We start from the raw sequence: 22,625 nt of genomic DNA, 5'->3' as shown, positions 1-22,625 counted from the left end.
CTTACTTTAGACAACTACAACTCTATCAGACTGCAGAAAGTGGAACATCTGGCCCTCTTAATACATTGTCCACATTATATGTCTGCATTATGTTTACATAACTTGCCTCTTTTATCCAGAGTGCTGCCAGGGTGGAAGGAGGACTCATTTTCCTCTAGATACAGCATTATAAAGGATAAATAGGTAACAAAATTGCCTACATTGATCTATGTAACTTGGATGCTAAATACCACAAGAAGCCTGTCCTCCTGGTTATACCGTAGCCCCACTCAGCTGTCCGAGGCAGAAGCCTGGAAGCCATCCTTCAGTGATTGGACTACGTTCCTCAGGCCCTGTATCTATAGTTTATGTCTGAGTTCTAAAGCTAGAGGAATAGAGAGCAGAAAGTATTTTTTAACAGAGTAATTTTCACTTAAAACTCCATCAGGTATTTAGAAGCATCTGCCCCAATTCTGCACACAATATACTATGACTCTGGCACATGCTCCAAAGAGCAAAGCACCAACTGGCCTCGGGTGGGCTCTGTGCGTGAGTGATTCCGGATGGCAGCGCTGGTTGGATGTCAGGCACTTCCAGTCACGGAGAGCTCAGCAACTTAGATCAGAAGAGGAAGACAAGACCACAGCTGTTCATAATATGAGATGTGCTCCCCTCCCTCCAAGGTGCCAAGAAATAACTTGAGGAACTTTGTAGAAGTGCGGTCTGCAATAGTATGTAGGGATAAGAGCCAGGGATGGAAAGATTATACTCAGAATTATGTTTTATTTAGAAATAAAACTGCAACAATTAAGTATAATTGCCTCAATTTCATGGGCATTTTCGGTTGCTTACCCAGCATCTACTTTCCACTTCTCCCTTCACAACAGCTTGTTTTGCGGAGGCATCCACCCCCTTGTCCCTCCTACTCACAGTCACATCCTATTTTCTCTAAATGGTTCATTTGGGAACCACATTCTCCTGAATCAAGACACCATATTATTTAACCCATTTATTGAGCAACTGCTCAATATACAAGAGGGAGCAAAACTAAATAATTTGCCTTTTAGGCTAAAACCTGGTGGTGGGGAGAGATAATTAACCTTCTTTCTCTATATAAATACAAACATTGGATGTTTAAATTGGTGCTCCCAAAGCATAGATGATTTGTTTAATTGTAAGTCCGAATGAACTTCCAAGAAGTAGTTGGAAATAATTAGAAGAAAAAGTTTTCTTGGATGTCTTTCAAGATATTCAGAAGAACGATCATGGAGGAAGAAAAATAAATTTAAGTGTTCAATATCTCACAGCAGGTCAGCCGGTCATGTCAACGAACCTCTTACCATCTGGTTTTTGTCTTCTAAAGTGACCCCATGAGTATTATACTTATTTTCATAAGTGTTTAAAGTTTCTCAGATAGGAAAGCTCATGTTCATAAAAATCATAAATGTGGAAAACTTAGAAATTTTATTTTGTGTCTAAGAAACACACAGTTGAGACTGGTCTCTAGATATACAAAGAGGTACAAGAGTTCATTGAGTTCCAACGGCAAAACCCCTACATCCCCCATGAGAATCCAGCATTTTACTATTTGCTTCTCAGGCTCACTCAACTCTACACATACAGGCAGAACCAATTTAAAACTGGAGCACATTCCAAAAGACTCCTGGTAAATGGTTGTTTATTTCTACAGGAAAATGTGTTCCAGGTTCTATTGGTATAGAGGGTTCCCAGCTGCTTTGCCTGTAAAAGCTTTTTAACCCATAATGATTCTCAAATGTGGGATCTAACCATAGGTTATCAGTGTTTTTATGGAAGAATATGTCTCAGAGACCAGGGGGTAACCCTGATTGGGAAGATGGCGACTTGAAAGGCAAAGATTTCCTTACCCTCCCCCTTCTTCTCTCCTTCAACCTACTATTACCATAACCAGCCAATTCTCACTTTGGGATTTATGAGGGAGGAGGGCTATCATGATCTGCATGTTCCTCCTTTCTACAGCCCACTCTTCTTCTTCTTTTTTCTTTTTTGGCCGCACCCTGCGGCACGCAAGACCTTAGTTCCCTGGCCAGGGATTGAACCTGCGCCCCCTGCAGTGGAAGCGTGGAGCCTTAACCACTGGACCGCCAGGGAAGTCCCTGGCTCACACTTCTGAATCACTTACTCCTCCCTCCTCTCCCTAAGAGGTCCACACAGGGCATCATTCTTACATTCTCCTCATTCTCCTCTCAGGATACCAGGCCCCATCTTACTATTCATTTCAAAGCATTCCCCCTAAACTCTTACACAAAGTAAATAAGAATGCCTGGGTGTTAGAGTTTCAAAATTCAAACTGGCATAAATTATAAATATATCAAACTTGAAAGTGCTATATAATTGTAATGTGCTTCTATTATTGCTTTGATATGTTGACGAAGCTCTCCTGAATCATTCTTATACACCATTACTCACGTCTGTATGACTTATAGTTTTATGGCTAATATGTGTCTCTCTACACTCTGATATCAAGACACATGGCCTCATAAAAATGTTTATGCCACATTTTCTAGCTGTGAGAAGTTCTACAAATATTGGAATCGCAATTGTTTATATGAACAGTGGGGAAGAACATTAGTATTGGCAACCGGCCACCAAAATGCCCTGAACTGCTTTCCAGGTACAGTATGGGTTAAACAGGCTCTGTTTGCCAGAGGACTTCCCACACATAGCTTTATATCTAATGAGGAAAAAACACACTCCAAAATATTTTTCAAATGAACTTTTGGAAAACAACCCAGGCTTAAATTGAAGATTGCCTGCGTGTAACATATGCTGTGTATACTCATGGTGTTACTGACGGAACCCTTATTACGTCCCAGTCTTTCCCTACAGAATCCTAGTCTTGAATGTTCAAATATTCTTGAAAATTGTTGAAGTTTTGAAATTTTTCTTTGCAAAGTTTCTTTTCCTAAGAGAGAGATCTTCCCAGATCCCAGTGGTGGTGCGTGCTGAGTCAGCCGGCGCCTCTACACCTTCTGGGGTTTTATCTAGCATCGCCTCCTGGACGGACAAGGGAGAGGTGGGCACAGAGCAGAGAATTAATGCACCGAGCCGGGTGTTCCACAGCGGGGGGATGTGGTTCCCAACTCTTCACCCCCTCACCTTGACCCCAAGAAGGAAGAAGCCCATTCCCCTGGGAAGGGTTCTTCCAAAGGCTCTCACGCAGTTCAATTTCACAACTTTAAGCCTGAAGACAAAGGAGACTTTTTTCTTAAGTAAACATTTTAATAAATAACTTCTCCATATAGGCAAAATATTGCCAAAATTAGTAATCTGCATTTTGTTTAGAAATAGACTTTGCAAATGCATTTAAATGTGAATTTAGGATGGAACACACACCTTGGCAGGTGAAACTTGGCTACAACGTGTTTCAAATGATTATTTTGCCAATACTTATGTTGTTGAAAGAGAGGGTCCCCAAACCTCCAGTTAAAATGATAAAGTATGGAGTTTTAAAAACTGGCTCTGAATACGGGGTGATTAAATAAAGCTAAAAGACCCATCATTACAACTTATATCTACCTATAATTCTTAATGGTAATTCTTTATTTGTCATTAACTATTTTCAGTAAATTGACTTGTACTGTACTTCCCTGTTATTTTTTATTTATTTTTTTTGCGGTACGCGGGCCTATGGCTCACGGGCCTAGCCGCTCTGCGGCATGTGGGATCTTCCCGGACTGGGGCACGAACCCGTGTCCCCTGTATCAGCAGGCGGACTCTCAACCACTGCGCCACCAGGGAATCCCCCCTGTTATTTTTATCATTAATTTAAAACACAGTTCCTTAAGACTAAACTGTATTTGCAGATTTTATTTAAAAAACTATATATATAAACATATAAATGTAGACAGAGCAGAATAATGATGCATCCTTTCATCTACCTTCTACAATGATCAACTGATGGCCAACCTTGTTTCATAACTTTCCCCACTCAATCTCATTCCACTCACAGATTACTTTTTAGCCAATTTTATTTAAGTACAATTTGTATACAACAAAATCCACCATTTTAGCTGTGCCTTTCTGTGAATTTTGACAAGGCATACAATTTTGTAACCTCCTTTACTGTCAAGTTATCAAGATATAGAAGTTTCCCATTGCACCAAAGAGTTCCCGTGTTCCCTTTCATAGTCAATTCCCTATCCTTGGCCCCATCCCCTGGTAATGCTGTTCTCTATCCCTGTAGTTTTGCCTTTGTGATAATGTAATATAAATATAATCATACAATATGTAGTCTGTATATGAATCTGGCTTCTTTTACTTAGTCTAGTGCCTTTGAGATTCATGTATGTTGCCAAAAATACCTGTATTTCGTTGCTTTCTATTGCTGAGCGGTCTTCCATTGAGCAAATGTAGCATAGTTTGTTTATCCATTCACCAGCTGATGAATATTTGTTTTCTTTTGTTTTTTCCACTTTTTTGGCAATTGTTAATAAATATATCTACTCTAAACATCCACATACAGGTTTTGGTATGGATTTATATCTTCATTTCACTTGAGTAAATATCTGAGAGATTGATGAGTTGTATGGTAGTTTATATTAAACTTAATAAGAAACTACTAAAGTGTTTTCCAAAATGGCTGAACCATTTTGCATTTTCACCAGCAGTGTACAATGCCCTGTACCCACACCAGCATTCAAATAACTGGGATCTAATTGTGATTTTAATAAGAATTTCCCTAATAAATGATGATGTTGATCATCTTTCATTTGCTTATTTGCCAACTGTATCTCATTTTTAGTGAAGTATCTGTTCAAATCTTTTATTAATTTTTAATGATGTTTTGTTATTATTGCGTTTTTAGAGTTCTTTATATATATATATATATATATATATATATATTTTTTTTTTTTTTTTGCGGTACGCGGGCCTCTCACTGTCATGTCCTCTCCCGTTGCGGAGCACAGGTTCCGGACGCGCAGGCTCAGCGGCCATGGCTCACGGGCCCAGCCGCTCCGCGGCATGTGGGATCTTCCCGGACCGCGGCACGAACCCGTGTCCCCTGCATCGGCAGGCGGACTCTCAACCACTGTGCCACCAGGGAAGCCCTCTTTATATATTTTTATCATATATGTATATTATATTTTCTCCCAGCTTGTGAATTATCTTGTTTATTTTCTTCTGTGTCTTTCAAATAGAGAGATTTTTTAATTAAAAAATAATAATAAAATAAATATAGAAGACCCATCATGAAAAAAATGGTCCCTTCAGTTTAAAAGTGCCACCACATTTTTATCTCTAAATGATCTCTTCTCTGACTCTTCCTCAGGCTTATTTTTTATAGCAACATCCTCCCCACCAGACTGTCCCAGCGGAAAACCTGGCCAGGAGGGGAGGGGAGAAAAAGTTACCTGGACTGAAGAGGCAAAGAAGAAAAATGAAAATCTGCCCAAGAAAAAAATTTAGGCCTAGAAAATAATAGTTATGAAGACAATTAGAATATTTCCTATCTTGGAGGTTCTCCAAGAAAATAAAACATGAGTGTATATACAGCCATGTTTTAAGATTGCCCAGGGCTTAAAAGGCAGTTTTGTGAGAAATACTGGATAGTAAGATTTCTTGGAGTTTCAAAGTTTACTCTGCAATATTCTTCACATTCAGAACTACGAACAAAGAAATTTGGGCTAATCATGCTACATGAAGACATTTACCTGGGAACCCTCTGTACTTAAAACCAACGCGCAGGCTACTGATTCCATCTGAATATATGTGAACCTTCTTAAGTTTGAATCCAAAGAGTCTGTGAATAGTTAGTTACACATCAGGCACCAGGCTATAGATCATATGCATACGACCTAGTCCTGCCTTTGAACTTTTAGTCCATTAGAGCAGGAATTAACAACACTCAAGAAGGATTTTTAAGACCACAAAGCAGTGTCAAGAGGCACTACAAAATTAAAATTGCTAAAAAAATTGTTCTGAAGCTAACTTATATACGAGGAAGCAGATAGGATCAGGCTGGAGTCATTTATGAAGGAGGAGGAACCTGAACTGAGTTTAAGAGGATAGATAAGGTCTCGATAATAGTATTACTGCGATCACCCTCCAGCTCCATTTGAGAGCCTGCCAGGCTCTCACCACAGCTGGCATTGTACGTGCACTCTCTGGACCCACAGCTAGACTGTAGTGAGTTTATCGTCATGACTTTATAGCTGAGGATGGCAGAAAATGTGCCTGAGGCCTCCCAGGAAGGAGATGAGCCGCCCAGGTCCAACTGACCCCAGAACCCACGGTGTTTCCCTCATGACAACTCCAAGGAGTGGAGACGGTTCTGGGTGGCAAAAAATAGACTTTTCTAGAACAGTTGACTTCAAGATGAAAAGCAAAAATAGGTCAGAGCTTATGGAGCAAGGAACAATGTATCCCTGTGAATTTTAGACTAGACACCTGACATAATTAACCCAGCCCTGTGGGTGGACCAGGCTGGTGGGCAGCATGAACTGGAGGTTCACGAATTTGGAAAAACCAGAGAGAAAGAGAATCTGGTTCTTCTGCCCCGATGTGGTACCACAGAGGTACGTGGCATGGCTGAGCTGCAGGCGGTATCCCACATTCCAGGGCAGCAAAGAAGATGGTGGACTTGTACTTGTACTTGGGTATTTATAACTCATCCTGTTTCTCAAAACTACTGGTTGTGAGACTTCGGGCAATGACTTAAATTTCTGAGAATTTCAGTCTCCTAACCTTGAAGCCCAATTCATGATGATAACTGCACAAAGCTACAAGGATGAAATAAGAAAAAGCATATAATGTGTAGCATGTGGCAAACATTCAGATATTCACCTTTCCCTTCTCTGAAGTCTGTGGAAATGGAAAAGAAGGGCTGAGACAGATAGGGAAGTAAATTTAGGGAGATCTAGTGACAAATCAGGTATCAGGGGTGGAGGTGGGGGGTGGGGGAGGAAGGGAGAAAGATGTCAAATGTGCACGTGAAATGATAAGCCTGCACAAAAGTATCTTTATTTTCCTCAAATAGGAGTTAAAAGGTAGTTTTAGGAATAAGTGGCCTTAGAGGTAACTGGGAGATCCCCAACTGAAAACACTCAGAAAAGAGTTAGAAATGAGACGGAGAGTTTAGAAACAAAAGAGAGACCAGAAAAAAAAGGATTTGGTGATCATTTGCCTAAGAGCCTGGTTGCTATAATATTCCATTTATGAGGACTTGTGAAATTGCTAAACTCTGTTTATCTTTGAATGACTATGCTTTAGAAATCAAAGGAATATATATGAAGTTACAACATTTTAAGAAATCCAATTCCACATTTTTTAAGACAAAGAATATTAAAAGAAAATACTCTACTTAATACAGGACTTAAGATCAATTGCAACTCCCGTCTTTCAATTTAAAACACAATGATTGCTTTAATACCTGACTTAACTCTAGAAAGCCTTTATCACAAATGTAATCTGCCTCTCCAGAACAGGCTTTCCTTATGGCATAGAAAAGTCATGATGGTGTAAGGCAATAAAACACAGATTTTAAAATTATGCATACCTTGGAAATGCAGCTGAAACAGCAATAGTTGGGATCTGAAATGAGACAGGAAGCAAGGGGCCAAGGCAGAGGCGGAGGGGATGTCAGCTTTATTCAGTCAACATGAATACAGGCCTTGCTTACCTAAAGCTATGGTGGATAATTCTGTTGTACGGACTTCCTAAGCTTGGTGAATCTGGTCCAGTGCTTCTCCAAGTTTCTCAGATATTACAACCAACTGTCTGTTCCAGACACTAGATTCACTATCTACAGCTGCCAAAAGCAGATCTGGCACCACTGGACTCATCTGGTTCTTCTGACATTTTAAGTGACGGCCTTTCCGTGTCTATTAGATGGTCCCTTTGCAAGCCCTGGGCAGGTCTATCCAAGGTTCATCATCAGCGGCAGATGTTAAAAACAGGAGACCTTCAAAAACCCTCTGCGAGCCCATACTTCATGGGGATTGGGTATTCTATCTGGTTTCCAAAACACAACAATTATCTTGCACCTAGCTACATAACAACTGAATAACTTATTAACCTCTGTGTATCTAAAGTACAGCTTTGAAATATGCAAAGGAAAAACTGATAGAACTAAAAGAAAAAATTAACAATCCACTCAACACAATTAAGTTCCAAAACAGCTCCCTCAGAAAATGACAGGTCAAATAGAGCAAAAGTTAAGTAAGGATACTGATAATCTGAATAACAGTTAAATGATTTTGATTTAATTGATAACTTTGTACCCAACAGAAAATAAGCATTATTTTCAAGACATGGGACATTCACAAGTGAATAATTTATATGGGAAGTACATCTCTTTGGATCATATTTCTAGGTCCTTTGGTACTCTAAGTTTCTGTTACCACTTTTTTTCTTTTTATCACATACTGCTTCACAGAAAGGTTACTTGTTAGATGTGTTTTACCTTCTCTGGCGTACTTTACAACCTTTCCAAGGACAGAAGCCTTGACTTCTTGTCTTTGCATCCCTCACAATACTTACTGCTTTACACAAAGTAGACATTCATTTATAAAATGATCATTCGAAAACAGATCACTTTTCATGATGTATCAATAACAACCTATGCTAAGTAATTTTATGCTACCTCTTTCCAATAAGGAGTCCCTCAGAATCTGTCAAATGTTATTAAGTTGGAGGCAGTTTAATAGAAAAAGGTTTAAGGAAACTTTCTTCCACAGTAGGATTTCAGAACACTGAACGTCACCCTTTGCTGATCCCTGATCCCTTTGCCAGTGGCTTAGCCGAATGCTTCAAGATGCTTCACAAGCTGCATGCATGGAACATACAGGTCAGTCTGAGGGGAGAGCAAAATGGGAGGGAATCCCTCACCATCAAACTCAGGGCTGGTTCCATTACTGGTTATCCAGATGGAGCTCTTGGAGTCACTGTATAGAGTTTTATCCTCCAAATGTCCTCTTCGGTTCCTCTACCGAGACACGTCACAATTAGGGCTTCAATTCGTCTATATTTCTTCCCAAAACCCATTTCTGTGTTTGTGCTGGTCACTTCCTCTTTCCATATTACATTGACATTTACCAAGCCATCTTCCACAGAGCAGCACAGTAATAGGTCAAAAAACTAGCAGGTGGGGAAGGGGGCTTTGGGGAGGGAGGAGGAATTCCATGTCAATAAGTCTGAGAACCTTGCCTGTAACACTTCCTTGTTGAAGACGTACAGTTCAGGGCAGCATAGTAAAGGCTCTGCAGAAAAAGTAATCATTAACCTTGCTTAAATCCCAAACTTATTTGACCATGAAGCCCCCCTCCCCGTCCTTGTTTTTGACAGAAACCTATTACCATAATTCCACAAAATTGAGAACATACTGTCCTGAGAATCCTCTTATACTCAATGCCAGGAACAGGAACTAGTTCCTTATTCCAAAGGTCAACCCTTCATGAGAAAACAAGTACCTTTTTTTTTTTTTAAAAAAAAACTTATGTCCTTTTTCTCTCAAAAATGGTTGGGGACTTCCCCTCATACAATGAAGGATCTACAATGAAGAAGTTTTCCTCCTTCACCCCTCCCCCCCACCAAACGGTGTCTAGTCTTTATACCAGCTTAAGGTATGCAAACTTCCAGAAGATATTAAAAAAAATTTTTTTAATTTTAATTGTGGTAAAATACATATATTTTTAAGCGTACAGTTCCGTAGTGTTAAGTACATTCACACTGTTATGCAACCCATCTCCGGAACTCTTTAAAAGGAGACTTTTTTTTTTTTTTTTGTGGTACGCGGGCCTCTCACTGTTGTGGCCTCTCCCGCTGCGGAGCACAGGCTCCCGACGTGCAGGCTCAGTGGCCATGGCTCACGGGCCCAGCCGCTCCGTGGCATGTGGGATCCTCCCGGACCGGGACATGAACCCATGTCCCCTGCATTGGCAGGCGGACTCTCAACCACTGAGCCACCAGGGAAGCCCAAAAGGAGGTATTTTTTAATAGAGGAGAGGTGCCCATACTCAGAAAGCCAAATCTGTACGTCTTTCTGAACGTGTAATTTTGTGCTATATTTTTGTAACCATTATATTTAGTTATTATAACACTTTTAATTTTCGATTATCCTTTAAAAATTATTTTCATGACGGCTCCATGTTAAGAGATAATCAAGGGATTTTGCAATGGAAGAAAACTGATGAAAAGCATCTCAATGACTATTTAAAGATCCCACTGCATTAAGTCCCTGTCCTCTAGCTTAGTGCCAAGAATTGCACCAGATGGGTATATTATTAGCAATGTCTAGTGCAATATAATTAGTTATTTATTCACAATGTCAATCATTTATGCTGTAGCCACCGATAACTCTTCTATTAGCTGCCTTCCAATAAATCTATCAGCCTTAAGTAAAACACTTCCTGGAACACAGTGGCAAGGTCACTTACAGGATATGTAAAGGGCTGGGCAGTGTTGATTCCTCACTGAGCATCCTTCATTGCATTGTTTGTAAGTCTTAAGGGTAATAAGCCACAGTATTGCAACCCCACAAAGCCTTCAGCTTCAAGACTTTTGAGGTACCACAGAGCATGTGGGCCTCCTGCAATTGCTCATGAAAGGGCCGTGAGAGTCCTCAGCTAGGGATGGAAGATGCCAGAGTGATGTTTATTCCCTCCAGAGAAGAGCATGACCACATGGTAGGGGTCAGAAAATGCTAGCAAGAACTGTAAAGGATGCCCCGAGCACCCCGGTGCCTGGTGTGTACCTTGGAACATTTAAGTGGCATCTCTCAGATACTCGGGCAGCTCTAGGCTGTGTGCTCCTAAACTCCACCCCTGATGCACTTTCCTCAAAGAACCAGGGCAGGTGAATCCCTGGACAAAAAGACACCAAGAATAAAATGTATGGGAATGTTTATTCAGGAAAAAAAATATGTTTATATGAGTATGGGTACACACATACCTTTTTGGTGGTATTTCAAAGATGCAGTCTTTTTAAAAAATTATTTTATTAATGTATAGTTGATTTACAATGCTGTGTGAATTTCTGCTGTACAGCAAAGTGATTCAGTTATTCATATGCATAAACATCCTTTTTCATATTCTTTTCCATTACAGTTTACCTCAGGATATTGAACATAGTTCCCTGTGCTATACAGCAGGACCTTGCTGTTTATCCATTCTATATGTAATAGTTTTCATCAAAGATATAGTCTTGAAGCTGAATAACACAAACACACACACGCACGCACACACACACACACACACACACACACATCATACCAAGAGAAAATAATGCATTCTAATTCCTTTGGGGTCAAAAACTGTGAAAAGTAGGCCTATACTCCTCTGATTTTTCAAAAATTAGCTGGAGAGAGCGGCGCTTCTCCCTAGAATTCTCTTGTTTTCCTAGCTTAATTTGATCAACTGGTACCCAATGGCATCTATTGGTCTACTACCCTGGAGAGAACAGTTCTTATCTATAGCTTGTGGGTAACAAACTGGTAGATTATTATTTTATACTGATGTACCATATACATTTTTGTGTACATGCCCAGATATTTGCTAGTCTGAGAACTAGAAGTTTTGCGGTTCACTTATATACCCCAAACAATTTCAGAACACTCCAGAAGTATAACATGATTTGGGGGGGGGTTATCAATTTAATTATATGTATTTACATTTAAAATAAACAATTGTTTTAGAAATACAGGGGTACTTTTTCCTTTTGGAGGGCTAGGAAGAGGGAGCGTGGGGTGGCCTGGACCAGCCTGAGAATAGTATGGGGTGAGGGGAGTCTAGGGGGGCACCAAGGTGGAGAAGGCCATCAGAATACCTTTCCTGTTGTTGTTTTAAGAAGTTCTAGAAGGGAATTCCCTGGCAGTCGAGTGGTTAGGACTCCAAGCTTCCACTGCAGGGGGCATGGGTTTGATCCCTGGTCGGGGCACTAAGATCCAATAAGCCTCACGGCACAGTGAAAAAAAAGTTCTAGAAAAGTAAAAAAGCTCCTTCTAACCCAGCTATTTTTGTGAAAGGGTAAACTGAGTCTCGAGATGGAGGCTGACCACTGAAGGGTCACCCACCCCTCCAGGCACTGGAGATGTGGCCCTTCCAGTATCCGATCTCCACGGTTGTTACCTCAAACCAGAGGCCTGGAGCCCTAGTTCTCGGGAGGGGGAAACATGACTTTTCTAAAGAAGGAAATTAGCTCATTCATTCTTTCAGCAAACATTTGAGCTTCCCTTATGTCTGGCTTTTTCTAGGGTATATAGCAACAAGCAAAACATGCAAAGACCTGGCTCTGAGGGAGTTTATATTTGAGTGGGTACCAGTTTTGAAAAAGAAGTTCATCAGACATTCAACACACTTACTTTAAATGAACAAGTGACTTTTATAAGCTATTCTTATCTGGTCACTGCAGTTGAAGACTGACAAAGCTATTTTCTCCAACACTAGATCATGGCTTCAGAAACAAACAAAACCGGATCGGTCACGGTAATTGAAAATGTCATGTACTCAGTAACACAGATCAGCAACCACGGAAGATCTAAGAGCTAAAGTCCACATGCCCACAGCAGCAAGGAGCAGGGGTCGCCACTGTTCTCATGGAACACACACTTCTCAGGCAAAAATGCTTGTCCAAAATGGGACCAAAGAATCCTGAGCTACTCCCGCTTCCCCTTCCCTTATTTTGCGTATCATATTACAAAGCAAACAGAATATCAGTGGGTCTCTCAGGAGAGAAAATATTTCTTTTATTCTAAGAAAACATCATGAATAACCACAGCTATCTAACCTAACAAGATGTCATTTCTTTCTTTGGAGACGAACCATGTATCTCTCTGGTGAGCAGACAAGTCTATATACGCATTTCCAGAGAAGGTAATCATTTCTGAAAAAGAAATGATTATTCCACTTCAAAAAAAGAAAAAAAAAAAGCGTTCAGATGACTGAATCTGTCACATACATAGGGTGTGCCTGACTGTGATCCAGGTAGGGGCACATGACGATTTTCTTGGGCTCTGAGGCCCCTTCCTCCATAAAAAAGAATATTAAAAATTATATTTTATGACTGCCTTGGTATAAAGAAAAATATAATCCAGGCTGGGTTCATTATTATATATTCACTCTTTTTCTATTTATTTTTGGGGAAAGAATTAAAATTAAAACATTTTCATGGGCCACTAAAAGCATCATGGCCCCAGGCACTGTGTGTAATGGGTAAGTCAGCTCTGGACCTCAGACTCTTGATTTTTAAGCTACTCAGCATTCTAGTCATACATTAGACAAAAGAACTTCTAGGACTTTCTTGCCAGTAATGAAGATCTGCGGTAAGAAAACCACTATTTTACCAGTTAACAAAATACCGATGGACTCTGAACTCCAATACAAGCAAAGACATCTTTACTCCATTAAAATACCATTTGTCTTTGTAATAACTCTGAGTACCTCAACAAAAATAATGCAGTGTATCAAATATTCATAATTCCAACAAAGCATGATTATTGTGCTAGTTAAAGGCAGACTCTAACCCCTTGTTGCACTTATGCTTTAATGTTATTTTTATTTTACTGTTTGGTTAAAAAAAAAAGACCTGGTGTAGAATTGAAAGTATAAATGAGTAAAAGGATAATGCTGTGCTTACCAGGACTGAGTTTCTTCACATATTCCTTCCATTCTAGTAAGCATTTGATATGGAATTGAGTAATAATGTCAGTTTAACATTTCAAGTCTTGCCAAATAGCTTATGATGTGGTCAGAGTATGATAAATTAAAGGACTTAGGAAAGGAGAAACAGAATAAAATAACTGCCTAGACCTTAAAAAAAGGGTATATCTCCCTCCTTCCTTTCCCTCTTATTGTTCACTGTGGTTTTTCAAGTACTACCACCACAAAATTGCATTGAGATTTTAAATCTTAAAGAAAAAAGAGGAACTTAAAAAGAACAGGAAGAACTTTTCTCACCAATGAAAAGCATTTAAAATATTAACCAAGAGACTGACTCATTAGCAGTAGCGCGCCAACAGGAAGGTATCATTCCAATTTGGGTCACACTATGGTTTACTCTTCCTGACTCCATTTTTATTCCTCATGTATGTACTTTGAAATATGAATTTTCTTTTGTATTTCACCCTCTGGTTATAATATTTGTTATTCTGTCTTACAAAATAGTTAAAAAAAACAATATAAATTTGCCTCTTAGAGGGTACTTACACAAAAATACCTAACAAACCTAAATTACAAATTTATTAATCTTTTAGCATGTTTCATACTCAAGTGGTAAAAAAATGAAAACAGCTCACTTTTATGGTTGAAGCCTTTCCAGTGTCTTCACCCACCAACTGCTAACATCCGTCTCCACCTGTAGCAGAAACACAAAATATAAATTGCTTTTTACTTTTCCAGAATGATTTCAGTGGAACATGGATGAGAAATCTGGGCCAATATTAAGGGGCAAAAGGAAGACTGGATGCAAAAAGACCATAATTTTCCTAGGAAAAAGTCACCTATGCTACTGGTCTATAATAGACCTATAGCAATAATCATAACAATTTAACTTAAAAAACAACTTACAGGGTGTGGTGTTAGAAAGTTACTGTCCAATCTTGATTTTCCCTTTCCCTTGAAATACTCAGAAAATCTAAAAAAGACTTGAACTTTCAATAGCGCTAAAAATTAAGTTCAGTGACTTGCCAGGAGCCAAGAAGAATTTCCTTTACCAGGAAGAGAGATGAAACTCCAAGGAGCAGAAGGAGAATGGATGATTTCACTCAGTCTCAACCCTCGTATCCTTATCTCTGAAACGCAAGTCTTTCACAGGATGTGAACTGCCTTCTAAGGCCATGGCCACTCTATCCCTGAGCTCCTCTCTATGGCTGTAGCCAATAAGTCCTCTCAGTTTCCATCTTTGCAAAGCACTTGGGGTGGGAAGGTAGAAGTTAATGGGAGTAATGCTTAGATGTGGTAAAGTCTGGGGTTGCTTTTTTTCTGGTCACTATTTTTGAAAAGAAAGAACCACAGACATTATATAATGGAAAAACAAATGTGCCTAGATATGTGTCAGATAGGTATCTTCATGAACAAAAGTTACTTGAAAATATTTCCACTTGACTGAGGGATGAATCCAAATAAAAAGAGTGAAAAAGTAGTCACTTAGTAGCATGGCTGGTAAGCATTAAAAGCAGTAAATAGGGAATAAAGTATGCTAATTATTCTAAAACCAGTCCAAATAGTGTGCAAACTTCCAAATTTTTGGAAAAAATGTCTAATAAAAACATTACTATAGTAGTTAAGTTCATCTAAGTCTGAAATCCTGGATCATGTTATGAAAAACGGGGAAATGAGTGGGGATAGATGGTAAAAGCAAGTTAATTTCATTTTGGGTGGGGAGTAAGAAATGCAGTTTTACTTGTGACGCTAGTAGCTGTTTTGTTTTTTTTTAAACTGGAGAGAACAAAGCAATAAACTGCATATTTAAACTTAAGCTCAAAAACAGCAGTAAAGGTAATATAGGAAAGGCAGAAAAAAATAAAAGCAGGAATTTTTGATTTCGATATTTAAAAAAAAGTCACTGGTTCATTATAGAATGAAATGTCTCATAGACAGATTTCAGGCAAATCTAGTCTTAAAATCCAACATGAAACTCGAATTACTAGAAGAACATATCACAGATATGGAAGAGATGATAAACTTGAGAATGCCATATAAAAAGATCCTTGTGAATAAATCTGAACATCTCAATGGAAAGAGTTTTCTAAGGTGGTATTTAATTATTAAAACTGAACCAGAAATATAAAAGCTGAAAGGCTAAGAAATATGGTTCACTTCAAGGATTAGACAATTCCCAAACTGTATAAAAAGCTTTCAGGATATAAAACAAACGCGACTCTTCAGTTTGTTTGGTGAAGCTTATCAGATAACCTAACCTGATAAGACACAGAGAAGGAAAAAAGTAAGAGGTTTATTTCACTTAGATAAACAAGATGGAAGAACATCAAATAAAGTGCTCAGAACTCTTGATTTCTAGTAAATTAAAATAATGATACAACAATATAAACTGGGCTTATTCTATAAATATTATATAAATAAATCTCTTACACTGTATCAATAGGTCAGATCAACACGTATTCATATTTCCAAAGATGACAAAATAGCATGTGATAAACTCAGCACTTATACCTGATAACCTCTCAGTAATCTAGAAATAGAAAGATCACCTACTGTGATTTTTAAAAAGATCTAAAACCAACAGACAACATTTTTGCTAAAAAGTCAGGAATAAAATAAAAAGATGTTCACAAAGTATTAGTGAAAGGAAATGAACAAACCAAATACCACCATCAGCAGGTGCAAGGCTGAATACCTAAAACTCAAGAGAAATATCTAAAAATAACCCTGTTGGAAATAGGAAGGGTGGTATCAGATGATTTAAAATACGTAAAAAGCAATGCTTTTTGTCCAGTGGTAGCAAAGGCCAGTCACAAACAAATGAAAAAAAAAGACAGTCTGAAAACAGGTCATATTCAAAAAAATTATGTTCGAAGAATGTATATAGAAAATGTTTAAGGAAATCTTTAGGACAATGGTTTCCTCATGAGAAATGCTGAGAAGTATAAATGTACTTTTTTAGAAAAGGGGAAAAAAAAAAGCATCATCTAGCCAGGAAACTCAATATGAGGTAAACTAATGAATTTATATTTTTGGTCTGTAGAAGGTGAAGTACCATTATAGGAATATGAGAACAGTAAGAGGCTTTTATAGTCAGAGAGGCTTATTTATAGGTGAATACTTGAGTATCTCAGAGGCTGTTCTATAAATTCACGATAGAATTTTTAGAAAAAAACACATTAAGAATATTTGATTATCCGGCCTTAAGTGAAAATGCACGGATAGATTATACTCACAGCATTAAATACAAATAGAATTTGATATAAAAATACCCCCAAACACTTCACTACACTCTTGAAGGTTGGGGAAATGTTATAAACAGCCATCAATGTTATATTTCTGGAAAGAAAATGTTAATTACACTTCACTGACCCATGATAAAACAGGTCACATTTTATTGCTTTTGGCCAAAGAACAATGTGAAACTTACAGTCAGGAGTACATGCAAGGTGGTGTTTAAAATAAGTTCTATAGGCACACCACAACTAATGTGAGTTTGAGAATAAAAATAAATAAAATGTCAGGGTTGGTTTTATAAAAAGGAGACACAAGTCCAATATGTCGCCATGTCTTTTTAGCTACAGTGTCTAAAATAAGCTTATCTCTCATTTCAGACAACAGAGGGAGGAGAGAAACTAAAAGCCAAGTGTTTCTGACAATAACTATGGGATCAATGTCACAAAAGGGATCACATTTACTCTTTATATCAGGACAAAATTAAAGGCCTGTTAGCTTTGGAGGATGATGATACTGAGTGACTAGGTAAAAACAGGTTTAATGGGCTGAGTCTGGCAGGGTTTAAACAAGGAACAATTTAAAGTCATGTTCGATAAAAACACTTCTACTTATGATAATGACTGTGCAAATACCCAAGACGTAGACACTTTCCCTAAAAATGTCAACTATTTGAAACACAGGAGCCCCAAAAGCTTGCCCATAAGCATGAAATCTGTTATCTTTATTTCTTGAGTAAAACACATAAAACTTCATAGAAGAAACAAGTGAGGGTGAAAACTCACATACGGGGCTACCAGAAATCACAGAATTTTACACCAGTGTAGACGATAGTGTACTCAATAGCAATGAGACCAAAAAAGGGCAACTTTCCCAATGTTCACGCCCTAAGTATCTAGAAAGTATTCCTTAAATAAGTAACATAGATGGTCAAGTAGACAAAAACAAAGCGAGTATTTTTGAGGGGATACACAGTTTGATCATGTAACTCCAAAAGGAATCTCTGTATTCACACCGGAGTCCAGCGCCTGCCCCACACCTGCCATTCTGGGGGGCCACGCCACGTCTATCCATTCTGATTTAAGAATGCCAGGTAACTCTGGACTCTAGGTCCACTTCGACATAAAAACCACTTTCTCTCTTCCACTTGCCCTTCTTTGAGCTGCCTCATTTCCTTCATAGACCATAAGCAAGCAACAGTAGCTAGTGAAATACAAACCTTCTTAATTTGGCTGCTGAAAGGGGGCGGAATACTATCCTCTATAATTTTGGAAGCCCAACATCCATCTACCCTCCTTCTGACAACCATACCAGCGTTTCCCTCTCCTTTGTCCTACTATCAGTCCAGGTGCTCTGAATGAAATCAATTAGGCTAAACAATTCATCATATTTCATCTCCCTGATTACTCTGATTGGTGCATGGATAGGCGCGTGACCCAAGCCACACCAATCGGGATCAATGAGACCTAACTGGGGTATTTTATTAAAATTACTAAGGAAGCAGAACTTTTCCTGCTTCTATGAGACACGAACAAGACAGGATTTAGAGGCCAGAGTTGCTGTAGCCACTCTGCAAACACGTGGGGCATGAAAATGAGCCTACATGGAGGAATCTCATTCTGATCAGTTCTGTGTGTTTTTGAACTATAAAACAGATCTATACATGCTCCAAGGTGACTTACTTTCTTCTACTCTATATAACGTTTGTGAGGGACTTCCCTGGTGACGCAGTGGTTAAGACTCTGTGCTCCCAATGCAGGGCACCCGGGTTCCATCCCTGGTCAGGGAACTAGATCCCACACGCATGCCGCAACTAAGAGTTTGCATGCCACAACTTAGGATCCCGCCTGCTGCAACTAAGACCTGTTGCAACCAAATAAATATTACGTTAGTGAGATTCCTCCATGCCATTTTGCAGTGTAATTATTTGTGCAGATGGAGAGTATTTCTTTGAATTTCACTGGATACTTCGTGGTATATTTATACGCTCTACTGTTAGACCTTTAGATTGTTTCCATGTTTCTTTCCTATACAAGCAACGCTGTACATGACTCCTGTATTCATACTTCTACATTGTATTTACTTGAACTGGAACTGCTGGGTTGTTCATCATACCCATGTTGAACTTTACTGGGTAATGCCAATTTTTTTTCAAGAGTAATTGTACCAATTTACACTCCACCCAGAGTACACGCATACCTCATTTTACTGTGCTTTACTTTATTGCACCTTGAACATATTGCATTTTTTTAATTTACTTATTTTTACAAATTGAAAGTTTGTGGTAACCCTGGGTTGTCGGATGATGGTTAGCATTTTTTAGCAATAAAATATTTTTAAATTAAGGTATATAGTTTTTTTAGGCAAAATGCTATTAAGCATTCAATAGACTACAGTATATAGTATAAACATAACTTTTATATGCACTGGGAAACCAAACAATTTGTGTGACTCAATTTATTGTGACATTAACATTATTGCAATGGTCTGAAACTGAACCTGCAATATCTCTGATGTATGCCTATATATGAGAGTTCTTTTCACTCCACATATTATGGCCAACACCTAATACCATAAATTTTTTTTTTTTTTTTTTGCAGTACGCAGGCCTCTCACTGTTGTGGCCTCTCCCGTTGCGGAGCACAGGCTCCGGACGCGCAGGCTCAGCGGCCATGGCTCACGGGCCCAGCCGCTCTGCGGCACGTGGGATCTTTCCGGACCGGGGCACGAACCCGTGTCCCCTGCATTGTCAGGCAGACTCCCAACCACTGCGCCACCAGGGAAGCCCCCATAAATTTTTAATTATAGGTATTCTGGTGGGTGAGAAATGGTATTACTGTGGTTTAAATTTGCATTTACCTAATTACTAATGGGGTTGAGCATAACTTCATTTGTGTGTTGGCTATTCACATTTCCTTCCCTGTGAAAAACTTGCGCATACACTTTGCCCATTTTTCTATTGAATTATTTTTTTCTTATGAATTTGTTGGAGTTGTTTATATATTACCCAAAATGTAAATCCATCTGTCTGTTATGGGTTATGGTTTATCTTCAGTCTCTTGACAAAGAGAAGTTCTTAAATATGATGCAGTGCAGTTATATATGTCTCTTTATGGTATAATGATTTTCTGTCTTGTGTAATAAATTCTTTCCCTACCCCAAGGACATGAAGATATTCTTCTATGTTTCTTTTAAAAGTTTTATAATTGTGTATTTTGTGTTTAAGTCCTTGATCCATTTGAAATTAATTACTATGTATGCTGCAAGGCAGGTGCCATTTTCATTTTTTCCATAAGGATAAGCTATTACCCCAGTATCGTTTATTTATTCTTTCCACTGATTTGCGTTTCAGTTGTGTCACATAACAGGTTTTCTATATAAATGTGGGCCTGTTTCAGAAATACTGTTTTACTGGTCTAATCACTTATCCCTATTGCCAAAATTACAGTGTCTAAATCGTTTTGGCTTTATAACAATATAAATGTCTCTAAATCCTTCTACCTGTTTCTTCTTAAGGATTCTTTTGGCTATTTCTGGATCTTTGATCTGTATAAGTTTGAGAATCAACCTAAGTTCCAAAAACATGTTGAATTTTGACTGGGATTGTACTGGATTCACATTTGGGAGAACTGACATCTTTATAATAATGAGATCATCTATGAATATCTTATGCCCCTCCCATTATTTAGATTTTTAGAAGTATTTTTCAATAAAGTTAAAGTTATTCCAGTGTCTACGTAAAGATCTTTCATCAAATATGTTTCTAGGAACTTAATTTTTGTTATTATTGGAGAATATATCTTTTAAAAATATATACTGCTTTTTCTAGAAAGGCTATTAACTTGAAAAAATGTATTTGGAAATATACAGAAAAGTTGCAAAAGTAAGAACTGTAGTTCTTAGCTTTTGCTTGTCAAAAGCTTATTAGTCGTTTCAGAGAACCAAGTTTTGATTCTGGGATACCATACGTACTTATAATTGTTCAGACATAAGCAAAAAAACCCCATCGGCTACAGAATTCACAATAGAAACAGGCTGACCAAAGTGGGAGTGGAGGGGGGAAATTTAAATGATCAAATATTTTAGAATAAGAGTGTTAAACAATCACAAAAATTTTTCATTCAAGCAGGCAATGATTTATATGCCTCAGACTCAATTTTTAGTTTTTCATTCAACAAGTATTTAGGATCTATTATGCACAGATACACATTTCTATTCCCATAGAGACCTCCGGAGATGGACACTTTACAGCTTTACTTGCAAACTCAATTCAACTTCTATTTCTAATTTGATATCTCTAATTGGCCTTTGTTTGATCTCTCTAATTGGCATGTTTCTAAAGAGATCCAGTGGGTCTCAACCACTTAAAAAAACCCCAAACCCTAGAATTTGGAAGTGGAGACTATTGAGAAGAGGTGCACATCTTTCAATAACTAATAGTTATTGGTTTCCTAACCAGTAAATGTACTCGTTTTACCCACAATTTGATTAAATTATATAGTAAATGCCTGATGTGTGTCAGGCACTATGCCAGGAGTTTATAAAGTGGGTAAAGCAAGGTCTCTGAGGAATATATCTCATATTACAAAATGGGTGTGTTCTTGGGAAAAATACATAAAGCAATTCTTAATAAGTTGAATTGTTTTCTGTGGCATTTTAATAGATCCATTAGAAAAAAACTGTTCAAGTGAAGGTTCTACCCACTCAATTCTGATGTAATACATCAGGTTTGCATGACTTGTCAGGCACTGCATTCTGCAAAGAAAGAAGACTGATGAAATGACATTTCTTGGGTTCCGCAGGATCACACACCAGCTGTGTGTATGTAGAACTGATTAAAGTTCTTTATATTTTATTAAGAAACGTTAGGCTGATACTGCATGCTTCCCGAATCTGGGCTATATTGAATGGTAAGTTGGTTGTGAATCTTTTAGAAAGGAAACCAAAAGCAGATGGACAACACACACTCTGCACACCAGGTTTATGACCCATAGCTTAGATTTTGTCATTTGCTGTTTATATTTTTAAAAAGGCTAACAGCTGGCATAATGACTTGACAAAGCATCCTTAATTCTAATACTGAATCAGAGTTAGGAGTCAGAGTAGATGACCCTTCCTCATATTCCCCTGTGTGTCCCTCTCTTTTTCATTCTCAGAGCAAAGTGGGCCTCTTTATTAAAAAAGCTGGCCAAACAGAACTGGGGATTCCAACACCATTTTCCTTTTATTTTTCAATGTTGGAGGGGAAAATGGGCAAGAATGTGAAGTAGTGAATGTTTCTTGAATGAATGACCTTCATTCAAGTGCTGTTAAAGGCACTAGAATTACAAAGAAAAATACCGAGCCTCTTAGCAGGCTTTCAAGGGATGTATACCAGTATACAAGATAGCAGGCTTTCAAGGGATGTATACCAGTCAATAGACTGGATGGTAGCTGTATTGCAAATGCTATAATACAGTTATCAACACTCTCCTATCACCCAAGAGACCTGTGTTACTCTTAAAATGACCTGAATGCATCCAACATCTGAGCACCAATAACGCACCAGGCATGGGTGCTGAGGACACAGCAGTGACTAGGACAGACCTAGTTCTTACCCCCCATGGAACCTCCAGTCAGTGGAATGGACTGTCACAGAGTTAGCTAGTAACAACACCCAGAGACAGCATGCTACCCAGTGTGATCTTGAAAGCATAAAAAGAATATAACTCTAATATTAAAATTTGGGGCTTAGTAGTTAGTACATCAGTAGAGGACTAGAATGAGTAAGACAAGACT

The 22,625-nt window shown here is 38.4% G+C and overlaps 1 protein-coding gene across 1 annotated transcript in view; it reads right to left on the bottom strand.

Moving 5' to 3' along the window:
• PLEKHG1 (pleckstrin homology and RhoGEF domain containing G1) overlaps positions 1–22,625 on the bottom strand; it is a 223,313-nt gene that overhangs the window by 150,713 nt on the left and 49,975 nt on the right. Inside the window, exon 2 of the mRNA XM_030853164.2 lies at positions 14,249–14,307. The gene's annotated coding sequence lies outside the window, so the exon portion shown is untranslated. The remainder of the gene's footprint in view (positions 1–14,248; positions 14,308–22,625) is intronic.

Source organism: Globicephala melas, chromosome 14, assembly GCF_963455315.2.
Source record: "Globicephala melas chromosome 14, mGloMel1.2, whole genome shotgun sequence".
In the NCBI taxonomy this organism is placed as follows: domain Eukaryota; kingdom Metazoa; phylum Chordata; class Mammalia; order Artiodactyla; family Delphinidae; genus Globicephala; species Globicephala melas.
This window is presented reverse-complemented; position numbering and strand designations above follow the sequence as displayed.